Consider the following 14,806-nt stretch of genomic DNA (forward strand, 5'->3'; position numbering starts at 1 on the left):
GCCATTAATAACTGCAAAATTAATACATTTGAATGCAAATGGAAATAGACTCCCTTGAATCTATTTATTACTGTAAGGGTGACAGAGCACTGGAACAGGACTCCCAGAGGCTGTGGTGTCTCCTTCTCTGGAGATACTCAAAACCCACCTGGACACAATCCTGTGCAACCTGCTCTAGGTGAGCCTCCTTTAGCAGCAGCATTAGACTAGAAGATTTTCAGAGGTTCTTTTCCAATCTCAAACATTCCCTGATTCTGTGAACTACTTGGATTTCATGAATCAAAAGAGTTATCATCTTCTCTCAGATGGAATTTCTACTCTAATAATGGATCAGGTTGCAACTTCCTTTAAAAAATTTTAATCTCAGATTACTAAAGAATGCACTAGATAAGAAGAAACTTGACAAAGAGCTATTATTTATTTGTATGTATATACAAATATATGTGTGCGTGCATGTGTGTGTAGGCATGTGGGTGTGTTTATACACTCAGGATATCGTAGATATTGACTGTTTCCTTATGTAAAACCCCATTTCAGCTGTTCATGAAACAAATAAATTTGACCTAAGACAAAAACAAAGATTTTTACTGATTACAGTCTATTTAAACCTTCTGTAAGGTTTAAATGACAAAATTCTTTACAAGGCAATAGTGTCTTATCATACAGCTAGATTCAAAACTAACTACTGTGCACATAAAACCCTAAGAAAATGTCTCAATCTCATCATAGCGTAGATTATGACTTTTCTTGATAAAATGAATATACTTATAGCTAAACAAAGGACTTCTTTTGGCCTACATTAAAAGATGAAATAAAAATTGTCAAATATGCCTACTCAGACCTGTGAAAGTAAGTCCAAAAAGGGGAAAATAAAAAGCTGAGGATTCATTCAGAAAATTACCTTATTTGCAGAGAAAAAAAGTAGATAGATATAGTAAAGGGAGCATAGCTAAGAAATAGTGAAGATGCTGTGTGACTTAGGAAAAAAAAGTGGGAAAGGTCATAATGAAATGTCTGTATCCTATCACAACTGTTTTTATCCACTTGTCCAATAGTATCTGTACTGTTATTTCTGGGAAAATGTAGGCTTTCTTTAGCAGCTTAGATCTACTTTGCTATGGTCCAGTCTCACCAGAGAGGATTAATGATGCTCTCTGTGTACTCTTCGTTCTGGTAGGAATTCAGGCCAGGCTTCCCTGTGATGGTGAAAATTGCTTTTTTTGCTGTCACTGTCACTTCCTCCTTCAGCAACCTTGTCTAGCAAATCAGTCCTGCTCAGTGAGGTCCAAACTAGAGAAATGTATTGCCGTGACCATTTGCTAACTGTTAGCATTTCCCCACATTGCTAGAGCTTTGGATTGCTCCCCAAAGCAGCTTTCTCCATCATTAAGCCTGAGTATTGGGCACACCGCGTGACTTGGCTGCCATCAGATATTCCTTTATTGGATGTTCTGACAGCAGACTGTGCAAGACTCCACTTACTGTCTGCTGGCCTTGAGAAAACAAATACAGTGCTAATATATCTAACAGGGCTTAAAACTCCTCCCATGGGGGCTGCTGTGCTCAGCAGAAGATTTCCTCTAGGTGGAGACTTGTGAAGTCTACCAGCTTCCTTAAAATGCTTTCCTCCACGGTGAAGCACTGACAACCCTTGCAAGAGAATAAAGGAGCATTTTATTTTTCTCTTCTCCTTTTTTCAGTCAGTGATTTTATCTAAGAAATGTAACTGTTCAGCAAAAATGTGGAGTTTGTCCTTATCTCTCTTACCTGAGAGCTTATCTATGCTACCCTATTGTGCAGTAGGGAGTACTGAGGTGTAATGCAAATTATCAGTATGCAGGCAATTTTGCAGGAAATGTCAATCAAATATGAATGTAATTTTCAAAGCAATTATCAAGTAAAGAGGTTAGTGCATTTTAACTGTTCGAGAAAAATTCCCAAGGGTGTATATAATTTCTGGGCTACAGGCAAGCCAATATATTTTTGGAAAACAATATGTAAGGCTCTTAAAACTATCTGTTCATAAACTTCAGGAACTATCATAGGCTATATTTGAGCAGCATTAAGCCTGCAGGAGTATGTCATGCTTAGTGTTGCTAAATAAGTACTGTTAATAAATGGAGGTCTAAAATTTCCACGAACATAGCAAATCACAGCTAGTAACTTCCAAATGACTAGAATCATATTATTGATTAAAAATAATCCCAGAAAATATTTTCATTTTTCTATCAATATGTCACATGGGGGTGATACTCCACATGACCAATATGTTGTTCTATGGTCATGAACATACAGGGGTGCTAGCCCTCACTGTTTTATTCTGTTTCACCTGTAGTTCATATTGCCTATGGATATGGCTTAGATAAAATTACCAATTACATATTCATATGTCATCTTGATTACTAAAGCTGACACATGCTTAAATTCTCAGGGTGTGAATCACTACCATTACAACACATTAGATAAACTGGCTGTTCATAGTGTGTGTGCCTTAGATTCACTACTAACTTGGATAAAATCCATTAGGTTAAGCATCCTCCATTAATGTTTTTTCACCTAGGTTAAAAGCCAGGGCATTTATAATAGACTAAGAAAGTGCATAGTGAATTCATGGATCTATCTCTAATACTGCAATACCCAAAATTTCCGTTTGAAATTTTTTCAGTCCTAATTTGTGGAGAAGATGGAGAAATACACTTGCCAGTAGCAAGGGGAGACGTACTCCATGGAACTATTTAAACTGTGGAATCATGTCAAGGTCACAGATAAGGTTACAGTTAACTGATCAGAGGAATAAAGCTAGGGAACACACAACCAAATGCTTTATTAAGGTAATGAGAAGTGGAGAAAGGTGAGATATTTTTAATAACCACCTCCTGGGTTATGTACAAACCCAATGTATTCTAGTTCAACACAGAGTAAGTGTGCTGCACACAAAATACAATGCCTTTGAAGAATTAAATTCTGAAAACAAAGATAGTTGGCTGCTCCCTCAAGGATGATTTTGCAGCCACAAGAAAGTAAAAAAAGTCAATATGGGTCAGGGTCTTAGATGATTAAAAATGACACTAAACAAGTTCTGTACATAAAGAATGCATCTGCTGCTCTCAGTACTCTGGACCCAGTGTAAAATACATATCCCATTAGGTATCTTCTCAGGAGGGGACTTATAGGTCATGCAACATTTTCATTTCAGAATGGTCTATAAGGTTTATGCCAGCTAGATCATAGCCATCTGGCACATTTGTTAGAGCAAACACTTAATACTGTACTCAAAAGTAATTTATTTATTACTTGAGAGATGATGAAGAAAATTAAAGGACTCACAGAAACATTCCAAGCCATTTGTTGCATCTGCAAAGAGCATATTTTCTTCCAAAATCCACTTCTGACTTCTTGCTTTCAGTAAACTTTATGAGAAACCTATTAACTCTGCATCATGTATTAGTAACAACATTTTTTCATTCGTCAAAAATTTAGCTGATCTCTTCTGAATTTAAACAGATTACACTGAGAGCTTATATGCCGTACCCAGGCACAAAGTTTTCTCCACCTTTCAGTATTTCAATGCCTTGAGATCTTCTTCTGGCATAAGTCTTATTTCTTTACTTTCTTATTTCTTATTTCCCCTTCTTTTTAACTCTTGAAAAAATTCTATTTGCTTTCTGATTTCTGACTACTCTGTGAATATTGAGAGTAAAGAATTAAATATAAACTTTGATAGCAAGGCTTCAATCTATCACTACATGACCCAAAGCAATTTCTAGATGCCTTAGCTTTAAATATCTTTACCCAATTACTTAAATACATCGTGGTACAATGGCTCCCAAATCTATTGCCCTTTAGACCTTTCAGAGTTTTGCTTGGAGGTTACAATACATTGCAATGACATGCAAAGTTCTGCCAGTAAATGGATCACCAAGGGGAGTAAGACAGATCCTAAAAAAAGCTATGCACACACAGAAAAAAAAAGAAATACAGTCTTTTAGGTTATAAGTATATGGGAAGTAACTTGAGCCTTTTGTCACCCAGAGGAATTTCCTTTTTGCAGTAGTTTCTAATCCTAATCAGAAAAGACCCTGTGATACTCATTTTCTAAGTGGAATAATACCAAGGCACAAAGGCAACAGATGATCAATCTCATGTCTCTCTCCATTAGACCTCAGAATGCCTCAGTGCCAGTGTATATAAGCAACACAGTGGTTTTGGTAATTTATTTAAAAAAAAAACCAAACAGCAAGCAATTTTACTTCAAATCTCTTCTCTATTAAACAAAAAAGGCCTTGTAATAAATCCATACAAGAAATTGAGAAATTTCTAGATAAAGTGATAGGTGTTTGGAGTTCCAATTTAGGCTTACAAAAGAAACACAAAACAGAAAAGTCACCAAAAAAATTAGGTTACTTGTGCTAAAGCAACACTTTTGCTTAGTACAACATGAAGGAAAAAATGCTTAAACTAGGTCCACTTATAATGCAGAAATAAGTGTTTTATAACTGGTTTTAGGAACTAACCATGTCTACATTATTATTTGTGCTGAGACAAAATAGGAAAAAAGATCACAAGAAGAAAAAGTACATGAATATAGACAGTCAAATCCAAAAGCTATATATTAGAATTTGAAAGAATCAAGTTAATTATCCCAACAATAAGACATTTTGATTTAATGTATTAAATATGCAAAACAAGCATGGTAAAGTAACCTGCATTTAGAAGTTTGATACAGTATTATGAAGGAACAAATCCAAAAGGAGCACTCAAAAATGGAAGAGGCTATTAATTTAATCAAATTTTTTAAAAATGTGATACATGCATATACTTTCTAAACTTATAATTACTTATAAATTAGTTATAAATTCTTCATTTTCTGAAGAAAAACAGAAAATTAACTTAATCATTACAGGCCACACTTTCAAAGGTGCTAAACCCAGAAAATTACTGCTTGAAGTAAGGCAGGATAAGGGTTACATGATGGAAATCTTTCACAGCCTTCTTAGATGCTCAGGCACTTTTATACAAAAGTGTACATTGCACTTAAACAACAGACACTTAAAAAACCCTCTAAAGTCAGTATCTGAACATCATCCTTCCCCTTTATTCTCGCAATATCCAAAACACTTTCTGGGCATATTTATACATGGGGTGTGGGGTGAACAGTTCATGATGACAACTAAAAATTCAAGGAAGAAATGTTAAGCTAAAAGTGAAAAATGAAAACAACAGCCAACAACAGTGAGGAAATTAAAGCAAACCCCAACTTACTACAGCAGGGTGTATTAGGATCTCCATGTACTATCCTATAGGCCAAATGCAGCTTGGCAAGCCCAGCTGAGCAGCCCACTGAAGGAGTCAGGTACAGAAGAACTAATACATGAAGGAGAATCAGGCTTTCTCTCTTTGCTTGATCTTTTATATCCACTGGATATCTCATATATACATAGCTACCCTTCCTAAAATTATCTAAGAATCATAGCTGCTGTTTTCTCACCTACTGCTGCTTCTTGTGTGTGGCTTTATGATTTAAAAATAGATAGGGAAGAATATCCAAATAACACCATTTTTGGAAATAGAAACTGAGTTTGCACTTACTTTATAGAACTACTTTGCACAATGAGCAAAGGGATTCATTTATAAAATGACAGTGGCCAAAGCAGGTAAAAAGAAGTGGTTACAAGGATTAGTGAAATTGGATAAAGAAGAAATAAATTGTGAACACCTCTCAGCAGTTTATTTTGAAAATGGACACAGTTAAGAAGAAAAATTTACCTATTTAATCCATCTACTACAGTTTACTTCTGGGAATAACACTAAAGCCAATACGGATAACCCTGTGAGAATGAAAATAAGAATATACTGTACAATATAACTTTTAGAAACTTATCCCACTCTTTAAGTTCCCATTAGTGCATTTATTTGTATTCAGGTATTTCTTCAATTTGCTTTCACAGAAGCATTCCTACAGAGATATTGTTGTATGGAGCTGCTTCTTTTGTGCAATGTCTGTGTCACTTTCTTTGACTTAGCTCTACTTTGAGGCAATTGTTAGTGACAAGGCATAGCAATTAACCCATAGGGATGGCTTTATGCATCATCACAGTAAAAATCTGATTTGATCCAACTCCCAAGGACCCACCCTAGACATCAGTTGCAACTCAGTCTATTTGAACCTAATCCCTGAAGGCAGAACAAGATTTAGGGTTTGGTAGATGAGAAAAGTACCTGAAATCCTTAACACCATAAAAAAAAACCAGTCTGTTTGAATCAGATAGATTATGAATCTGAAAGCAAAGTATTTTGGAGGGGAAGCCCTCCAGCATTTGTGTAATTTGGCACCTAATATGACATAGCACAGCTTAGTTATATTGCTGATTCCAACAAAGTGATAGCAAAAACTTGAAAGATGCTTTAAGTTAGAATGAAACTTCAACATTCTTAACATTTTTGTCTCAGTGAAAGAGAAGAAGGCAAAACACATTTGGCACTTCACATGATTGAGCTGTATAACTATAAAACAGAAGATAGTAAGAAAATGACATTCATTTAAAAAATCTTCTTTCTTTATATTTTGGATTTGAAATGGAAGGACTAAATCAGTACTTTTTTAAGCAGGAATGTTTGTACTAACTCATCACAACCAAACACATCAAATTCTCCACTTTGGAATCTGCTCTGCCATTGAATGCCTTGCAAGTATTATTCAACTTAAAAACTCGTGCATTTCCAGTATACTTATTACCCAAATATTTATTATTTTACAATTTAAAAAAAATTAGTTTTGCAAAATTTGTCAGTGTGAGTGCATGTTTTGCTCGGAAAAGTCCTATCCCTTGTATAAATTCAACAGTCCACAACACCAGAATCAACTCTGTCAACTTTATTAACTTTCAGCTTGGGAAAGGTGGAATCAGATCCCTACCTGCCTGTTTAAACAGTAAAAACCAGCACCTGTTTGTATGCTTTACTACTGCAATCACCAGCATGATTTGTGTCTCTCTGCGATTCCCAGGGACAGAAAAAAATTAGTTTGCTGGAAACTTGTGCTCCCTCTGGTGTCTGAATGAAGCATGAAGCGCCAGCAAAAGCACTACCATGGGGGCAGTATTACAAATGCAGAATGATTTTTTTAATTTCCTGGCCACCCTAAAAATACTACATAAAAGATAATTTGATACCAATTTATTTGAAAGAGGATGAAGTGTATATATTTGGATTGGGTTTTTATTTGCCCTACTGCATATTTAATAAAACAGACAATGTATCCATGATTTCCAGCTATGATGGCTTGTAAACATTACCAGTGACTAATTGAATAGTCATTTGAATCTGCACAAAGCAATTTCCCCTCATTAGATTAAACATGTCACACCCTGTCAATGAAAAAATCTATTTAACATCAACCCAGCAATTATAAGCATTTTGGAATGAGGCACCAGAAATCTATTCATAATTAAAATTCCCTATATATATAGTGTAGGAACTTGGCTTAGCATTGCAACTAAATTTATTCTTCACTAAAAGTTTGCCTACAGCAAGAACTGTAAAAGAAAAAATTCCCTTCTATTATAATGGATTTTAACACATCAGTACCAGATAGCTATAAGCATTAGCTCATTTTCACGCTTTCATAATAATTATTTCTTATTGTTTGTCTCTTTGGTACCAAGAGCAAGGTCCGGACTAAAAAAGCCTTAAACCCCAAGAACATAAATTCATCCATATTTGTTCAGATGATAATATCACGAACACAAATAAAATTTGCTATCATTAACTTTCTTTTTTTTTCCTTTTTTTCCTTTGTTCTGTTTGGATTACAACTAATACATTCAGCTAATACTGTCCTAAAATGTAAGCATACGTAATTGATTACATGCCATTCTGAGAATTTTATCTGGACTGTTAAGCAAGAAGCACTGAATAAAGGCCAGAAATATTCTTTCCCTCTAAAAACAATGGCAAACCAAAGTACTGTGCAAAAAGCTATATTCAGGAGAAATCTTGTCTTTGTTTCATTTATCGACAATTTTTTCAGGAATCTTGAGGAGAAAAAAAATGAGTATTTGCTTTATTTCTAACTTGTGTTAATTTATTTTGCAGATACCTAAACATTTGCAGAAGAGAATTGTAAATTTTCCCAGCTGACAAACTGCCTATGATTATCACATTGATGTGGGTACAATTCCTTGAAATATTTTCACAGATGTGAATGATTTATGAGCCCTGTGATTTAGCTGAGCTATTCAGCATGTGTCAGTTCTGTTTGAACCTGCAATTAATGTGAAAATTAAAGGAAACTGAACCAAATTTGAATAAAAAAGATACAAATATCTTTCAAAACTTTCAGACCAATGCAAAAAATACCTGAAGGAAGAGCAGTGAGGCCACAAAGCCTTTACAGGAAATCAAAGCTGATACAAATGATGTGGCCAAGACGCTGATCAGATCTGACTGCACATATTCTGCATTATTCACCACCCAGAACCCTGCCAAGGGCCCACTGCACTGCCCTAGGACAGGGGCACTGCCTCAGTGTTAGCAGGTATCACATTGATTTGTGTTTTGACAGCAAGCAAGGAGGCACACAGAGAACAGCAGCAGCTTGCAAAGACACATTTTTCAGCAGTGAAGAGTAAAGCTGCATTTAAAAACAAAACAAAACCCCCAAACAAAACAGAGAAGAAACCCCAAGCAAACGCACAGGAAAAAAATCCAAACCAAAACAAAAAGCACCCCAAATAGACAAGTGGGAGTCAGTGGACAAAATGAAGTTAATTCTGATATGCCTCATGACTAAAGACTTTTTCTTCTGTGTCACTGAGCCAAATGGCACAGCCTCTACAATTCCAAAGGCACTGTTCTTTAACTAAAAGGATAACATTAATTTGCCTTTCCACAAGAAACGTTGATTCATTGTGTTTTAAAGAACATTCACCCCCCCCCCCCCCCCATTCTAGCAGGTTTTTCAAGATGAGGTAATGATGAGACTCTAGGAAATGGTGCCAAAAATCCTGTTGGGATTAACTAAAGTCATATTGAATGCTGGGTCTTCTTGCTAGGCTTCAGTGCATATCAGTTCCTGAGAAGGCCATTTGGGTGCAATCCTGTAAAGTGCCTGTGGAATGGGCAGCTCCTGGGGGAAAGGACAGCATTTTGAAATTAGCAACTAAATCTGAATTTATCTCTAAGGATTTAAGAACTTTATTTCATCTAGATTAGAGTCCTGTTCCTTGGTGTCAGAAGGTATTTGCGACTGTCAAAAGCAAGAATGTGAAATGAGGGCCCGGATTACCCACAGCTTTATCCTGGTAGGCAGAGAACAGCCAGACATATGCCTCCTCCTTTCTCACAGATGCCACAATATTTCTGGATTAGGAGGAGGGGATATATTGGACCCTAACAGTGAAAGAATTGGCTTGAGGCAGTCTGACACAACAGGGAGTTTATCTTTCACAATGGAGAGCAATTTTCTCCTGGATCCTAAAAAGTATATATTTATGTTCAACTGGTATTATATACAATAATTACAACATTGCCATTTTGTATTGTAATTATTATCTATTATCAATCTTTCTCACCCTGGAAAGAAATACAATAATTTTACAAAAGGATATGTCTTATTTTATGTAAATTTTATATGTGTTTTTATAAGCTGGCATGGATTTACATAATGAAATTGTAATAATTAATTTTAGTTTTCCAGAGTAGAAAAAAAATTGACTGAATGAGTGGGAGTTAAAAATAAACCAGTCACCAACAAAACCTACGACAATACTGAAACTGAAAACAAAGTTTTATTTCCTCCTGGGTTTTTTTTCAGAAGAACATTATTTGCAATATGAAACTGTTTAAATATTATTTTCTATAGAAGTCCTAAGTATGATTTAAAACAAATTTAAAATATTTTTAGAAGTAAATAAATTTATTTAATTTGCTTTTAAAAATATGTCAGAAAATATAAGTAAAACTATATGTTCCTATGCCAATTACAGAAATTATAATTGACTTTAAAAAATATGTAGTAAAGATTTTGAGAAACAATAGAAACTGTAAACATATATACAAGAGATATTGGATTCTTAATTCCTTAAAGCTATATACATAAATTCTTGCTTTGATTTCCTAAGTAGTTACTTATATTTACAAAAGTAGTGAAGAGATAATAGGACAATTAAAATTTTAAGATTACCTGAAAAGTGTCTGATATACATACACTGAAACCTAAAACTACATAAAGTTTAGGAAAATCTATTGTCTAGAAAACTGAGTTTATTTGGAAATTACAAGTTACTATTATTAGCATCACCTTCTAATAATTCAACAAAAATTATGTTGAACATATTGCAACTATTTTGCTCGCTGTGACACTATTTTTATGTATGACCCTATTTTTACATTTGATCCCTTATTTCTCATGGTAACAAAGAGGCCATTGATTAGCTTACTTTTTATTCTATGCCATCAAAATGAAGAGCCTAATCTTTACACTGTCTTTTACTTTGCCTCAAAGAAAAAAGGAAAAAAACCCCAATTTTTATCAATTACATTTTATTAGGATAATTTTGATAAAAACGCTTTTTCCACATTAAAGACATTGTACTCGACAGCAATTGCAAGAAGAAAACTGTAAGCACTCAATTATATATTAAGCAGCAATTATTCATTTCATAATATGCAAAAGGGACAGTCTGAGGCTCATCTTCTCAATCAGCTTTGCTCAAATTTTTCATTTTGTTATTTCTCAGTCAAATAGACACAGAGTCAAGAGCTGCAGGTATATTTAGTCAATCTCTACCAGAGAAGGAGCATAGCTGATCTCTTTGCTTTTGTACAAGACTTTTTTCTTACTGGAATTCCACAGTTAAATCCTGGGCAAACCCCAGTTCTAATAATCTAAAGAAAAATTATCACCTATCCATTCAGCCTTAATAAGTGTCATGGCCTCCCACCTTTTGTTGTCACTTCAGCTGTATTTATTCTGAAGTAAATGAAACAAGAGCTCACAAGCAAGAAATAAGAAGATGCTAAATTCTTCATTAGTTAATCTGCAACAGATACATAGTGGATAAAAAGCCCCACCCCTGTGTAAAATGTTCACTCTATCCATATGCCAAAACAAGTAAAAAGTATATATGTTTCCTATTGATCAAGCAAAGACAACAAAAAGTAACCTTTATTATTTTCTTTATCTGAACATAGCAGGTTTTAGACAGAAATAAAATTATTTGTTCTTGTTGCGTTTTGTTCTTTTTTGCTTTACTGTATTGAGTTGTTTTTAAATTCTGCTTTGTTATTAATAAAATTTTGAAGTTTATAATGAAAGAAATACAAATTAGGGATCTTTTCTGTTTGGTTTTTTTTTTTTTTTGTTACACTTTTTTACGCCGGTTATGATAGGAGTTAGCAATCTCCTTCAGAATCCACAGATTCAAATGATAAAGGCCAGGGATTAAGCACAGCCGATTAACAGTCTGTGTCCTCTTCAATCTAGCATTTCCACTGTAGATAAACCCATATTCAGACTGAAGATATAATAAACACACTGTCCTCAATATCATCTCCCTAGATGACCTCCTCAAAACTGACATTCAAGTATTCTTGTGGAAAATTACAGTTCATAGTAACTGCAAAAGCAGCCTAGACAATAAACACCCACAAAAATAATACTGCAGATCAAGCCAAATGTTTAGAAAGCAAAATGATAAAATGATAGTTTCACTATAAATATTTTATTTGCTTCAGTTCTGAGTAATTTATTATTACTATAGGTTTGACATATAAAATAAAATAATCTTAGATTTTATTTTTATTGCTTGCATGTGTGTCTTTAAAATAATTGCAATATTATTTATACTTATGAACAAAAAATAAAAAATCTGAATGGATCACAGTAGTTGCAACTTTTTTTCCCTTCCAAAAGCAAAAGAAAACAGTGAAAATCTCCAGCTACCTTAGGTACCATGAAATAGAAGTATTAATGTAAGGAAAGGGACACCAAAAAACACTTGTCTAGTGATAAACAGCAAAAGAATAAAAATCTACAAGACAGAATTGCAGAATTATTCTTCTAAGTATGTATATTGACTTGTATGATAAATAATATTTTCACCTAAAATGAAAAAAAAAGCCCATAAAAAGGATGATAGTTTTTGCTTTGTAAGGACATGTTAACATAGGGAATTCTGTTGGGATTCTCGTGCTATCTGACATTTGAAATCCAGCATCTTCTGAGTCTAAAGAAAGGCTAGGATTAATACAGACACAGCAGAATATGTAAGACATTATTTTAGTTTCTTAACCTAGAAGCTCAAACTATTTTAAGGAACTATAGATTTATATGTTATTTAATTTCCTGGTACTTCTTCAGACAATAGCAGTAACATTTAAAAATCTTTTAATACAGCTAACTAAACTTATCTGTCTAGTTAAAGTGACTGTATTCTGCTCTTATTCCCATTAGTTTATCATGGAAGGATTCTAGTGAAGCAATTCTGAAATCAGATGGAAGGATATATTTATTAGTCATTTATTTGTGCATTTATTAGTCAACCCTTTATTGAAAGTACATGGTCAAAATTTGGTTCTCTTTCACAAAACCACAAAAATAATAAGAAACAGGTAATGCTATATACTGAAAAAGAACTGCAATAAAACAAAACAATGAAAAAAATCTCCAAACCTGACCTTTTGTTTAGTTATTCACCAGAATTGCTTTGAAGTAAGCACTGCAAATGACTGCAGTTAATTCATTAGCTGTTGCTCTATTCTTTTCTCCAAAGTTAAAAAAAAAGGGAGAAAAAAAATTATTCAGAGTAAGTTTCATAATCAGAGTATTTATTAGGTTTGGATGATTCCAGCCACCTTTTCTTCTAGAAAACAGTTTCAAAGCGCTTTTAAATCAATCTATACTGAAGAAAGAATTGAAAATGTGAATTTAATTCAAAGTCACTCACTTTGAAATCTTGCTTCAAAAACTAATTTCATGGTCTGTTTCCATAACAACATAGATTATTTTTGCCAACTAGGACTCATATAATGAAGCATAACATCTTTAATCAGATTGTATGCGCTACTATTTAAGACTGTTTAGAGTGATTTGGAGACACACTAACTCAGAGCATCTGATTTGTAGGTCAGTTCCCGTGAAGAATCTTTATGGTCAGAAGATCACATATATTCCTCACTAAAAAGCCTCTGAGATTTATTAATTAGTGATAAGATAAACAGCATAGAATTAAAACATTGTGTACTTAATTAATTCATTTTTAATGTTCTTGTTTCCCAATGGAATATTTTAAAAATGTTATTTATATTGTAGAGGAGCAAACTTACCTTCAGCTCATCACTAACACAAACCTTGTCATCTCATTATTCAGCTACATTTTTATGCATGTGTTTGTATTTTCAACTGGAGATATAAAAGCAACTTTATACCATTTACATGCTATTTAAAGAAAATATAAAACCAGAAAGAGCAAACCAGGCTTTTTGCAAAAGTAAGTGGACAAAAAGGTCTACAGAATGTGAAATTAAGGTTCTCAGTCCTTTCTACTTTAAATCTAACAGCAAATGTCATTATCTATTATAGCAAGATGACTGTTCTAGGTTGCTCATCCAGCTCATAATATTTTACTACTTTTCATTTGATATTAAATATTTTTTTCCTAGATGTTCACATATATTTTCCCATGTCTAATCTCCTTTATCCTCTAATTAATAAATGAAACACCCCATTATTAGATTGGAGGAATGTATTATTTATTAAAACTGGATTCTAAAATAAGACCGAGCAAGTAGAACTGATGTTCCTTCAGTGAGAACAAATAAAATACTAACCCAGAATACTTTCTCAGGGCAAGCTTACCCCAATGACTAATTAAAAGATGAAGGCTAAAATCCAGAACATAAACAAATTTGGGGAAAAAAATATCTATTTCATGATCCAAGGAGTAAGAAGGAGTCCAATGAGACTGGAAGAGGGAAAGAATTGAGTTGTAAAGACCTGCTCCTTTGTCTACACACAGGGGCACACACACACACACACACCCATGCACACACACTCTTGCACACAGAGCCTCATAAACACAGATTTCCTTTCACAGCACTTTTCCTCTAAGCACCTTGGTAGTATTTACGTTTGCAAAGCTCCCAGTATTCCCAAATCTTACTCTTTTAATTTTTAGCTTTCAAGTTTTTGCTTCAGCTGATGAGAACAGGAAAAGAAGGTGGTATGTTTATTGCTGGCAGACAGCTTGGAAATTCTGAGTAAAGAAGCCAATCAAGGCAGAAGGATTATAACAATCAAAGTGGAAAATTTGCATATTTAGAGTATGGTTACTGAGAAACAACAATGCCTTGGTTGTGTAAATCAAGCCCTCAGAAAAAGTGAAGGGGATTTGCATATATGGGAGAAATCTTTCATATTTTACATCTGTAACTGCATTCTAATTAGCAGAAAGCACTAGCGTTTAGTGGAATATTAAATATAAGTGCTAGTACTATTTTTATTTCTTTATGAAATAATAGACTTAGCTTGTTCGGGGCCTGATGAAAACAGGTTTTCTTGCCTGTAGGAAGTAATACTATTCAAAACAACCAAAGATATATTCATCATGCCATACAGCTACGATTTTTAAGATTGAGATCATGTAAATGTTCAAAGAGGTCTGTATTATCAATTGTGTTCATCCTTTTTTGTCTATAGAAAGTGGCTTAAAGTAGCTCTCTTGAGAAAGTATTGCACAAAACAGATGAAAGATTAAAGCCATCTCTTCAAATCTGCATAATAAATCACCTTGACTTCATTTTAAAT

General features: G+C 33.9%; 1 protein-coding gene across 3 annotated transcripts in view; it reads right to left on the reverse strand.

Moving 5' to 3' along the window:
• NLGN4X (neuroligin 4 X-linked) overlaps window positions 1-14,806 on the reverse strand; it is a 159,686-nt gene that overhangs the window by 92,281 nt on the left and 52,599 nt on the right. The gene's annotated exons all lie outside the window — the stretch shown is intronic.

This window comes from Zonotrichia albicollis, chromosome 2, assembly GCF_047830755.1.
Source record: "Zonotrichia albicollis isolate bZonAlb1 chromosome 2, bZonAlb1.hap1, whole genome shotgun sequence".
NCBI lineage: Eukaryota > Metazoa > Chordata > Aves > Passeriformes > Passerellidae > Zonotrichia > Zonotrichia albicollis.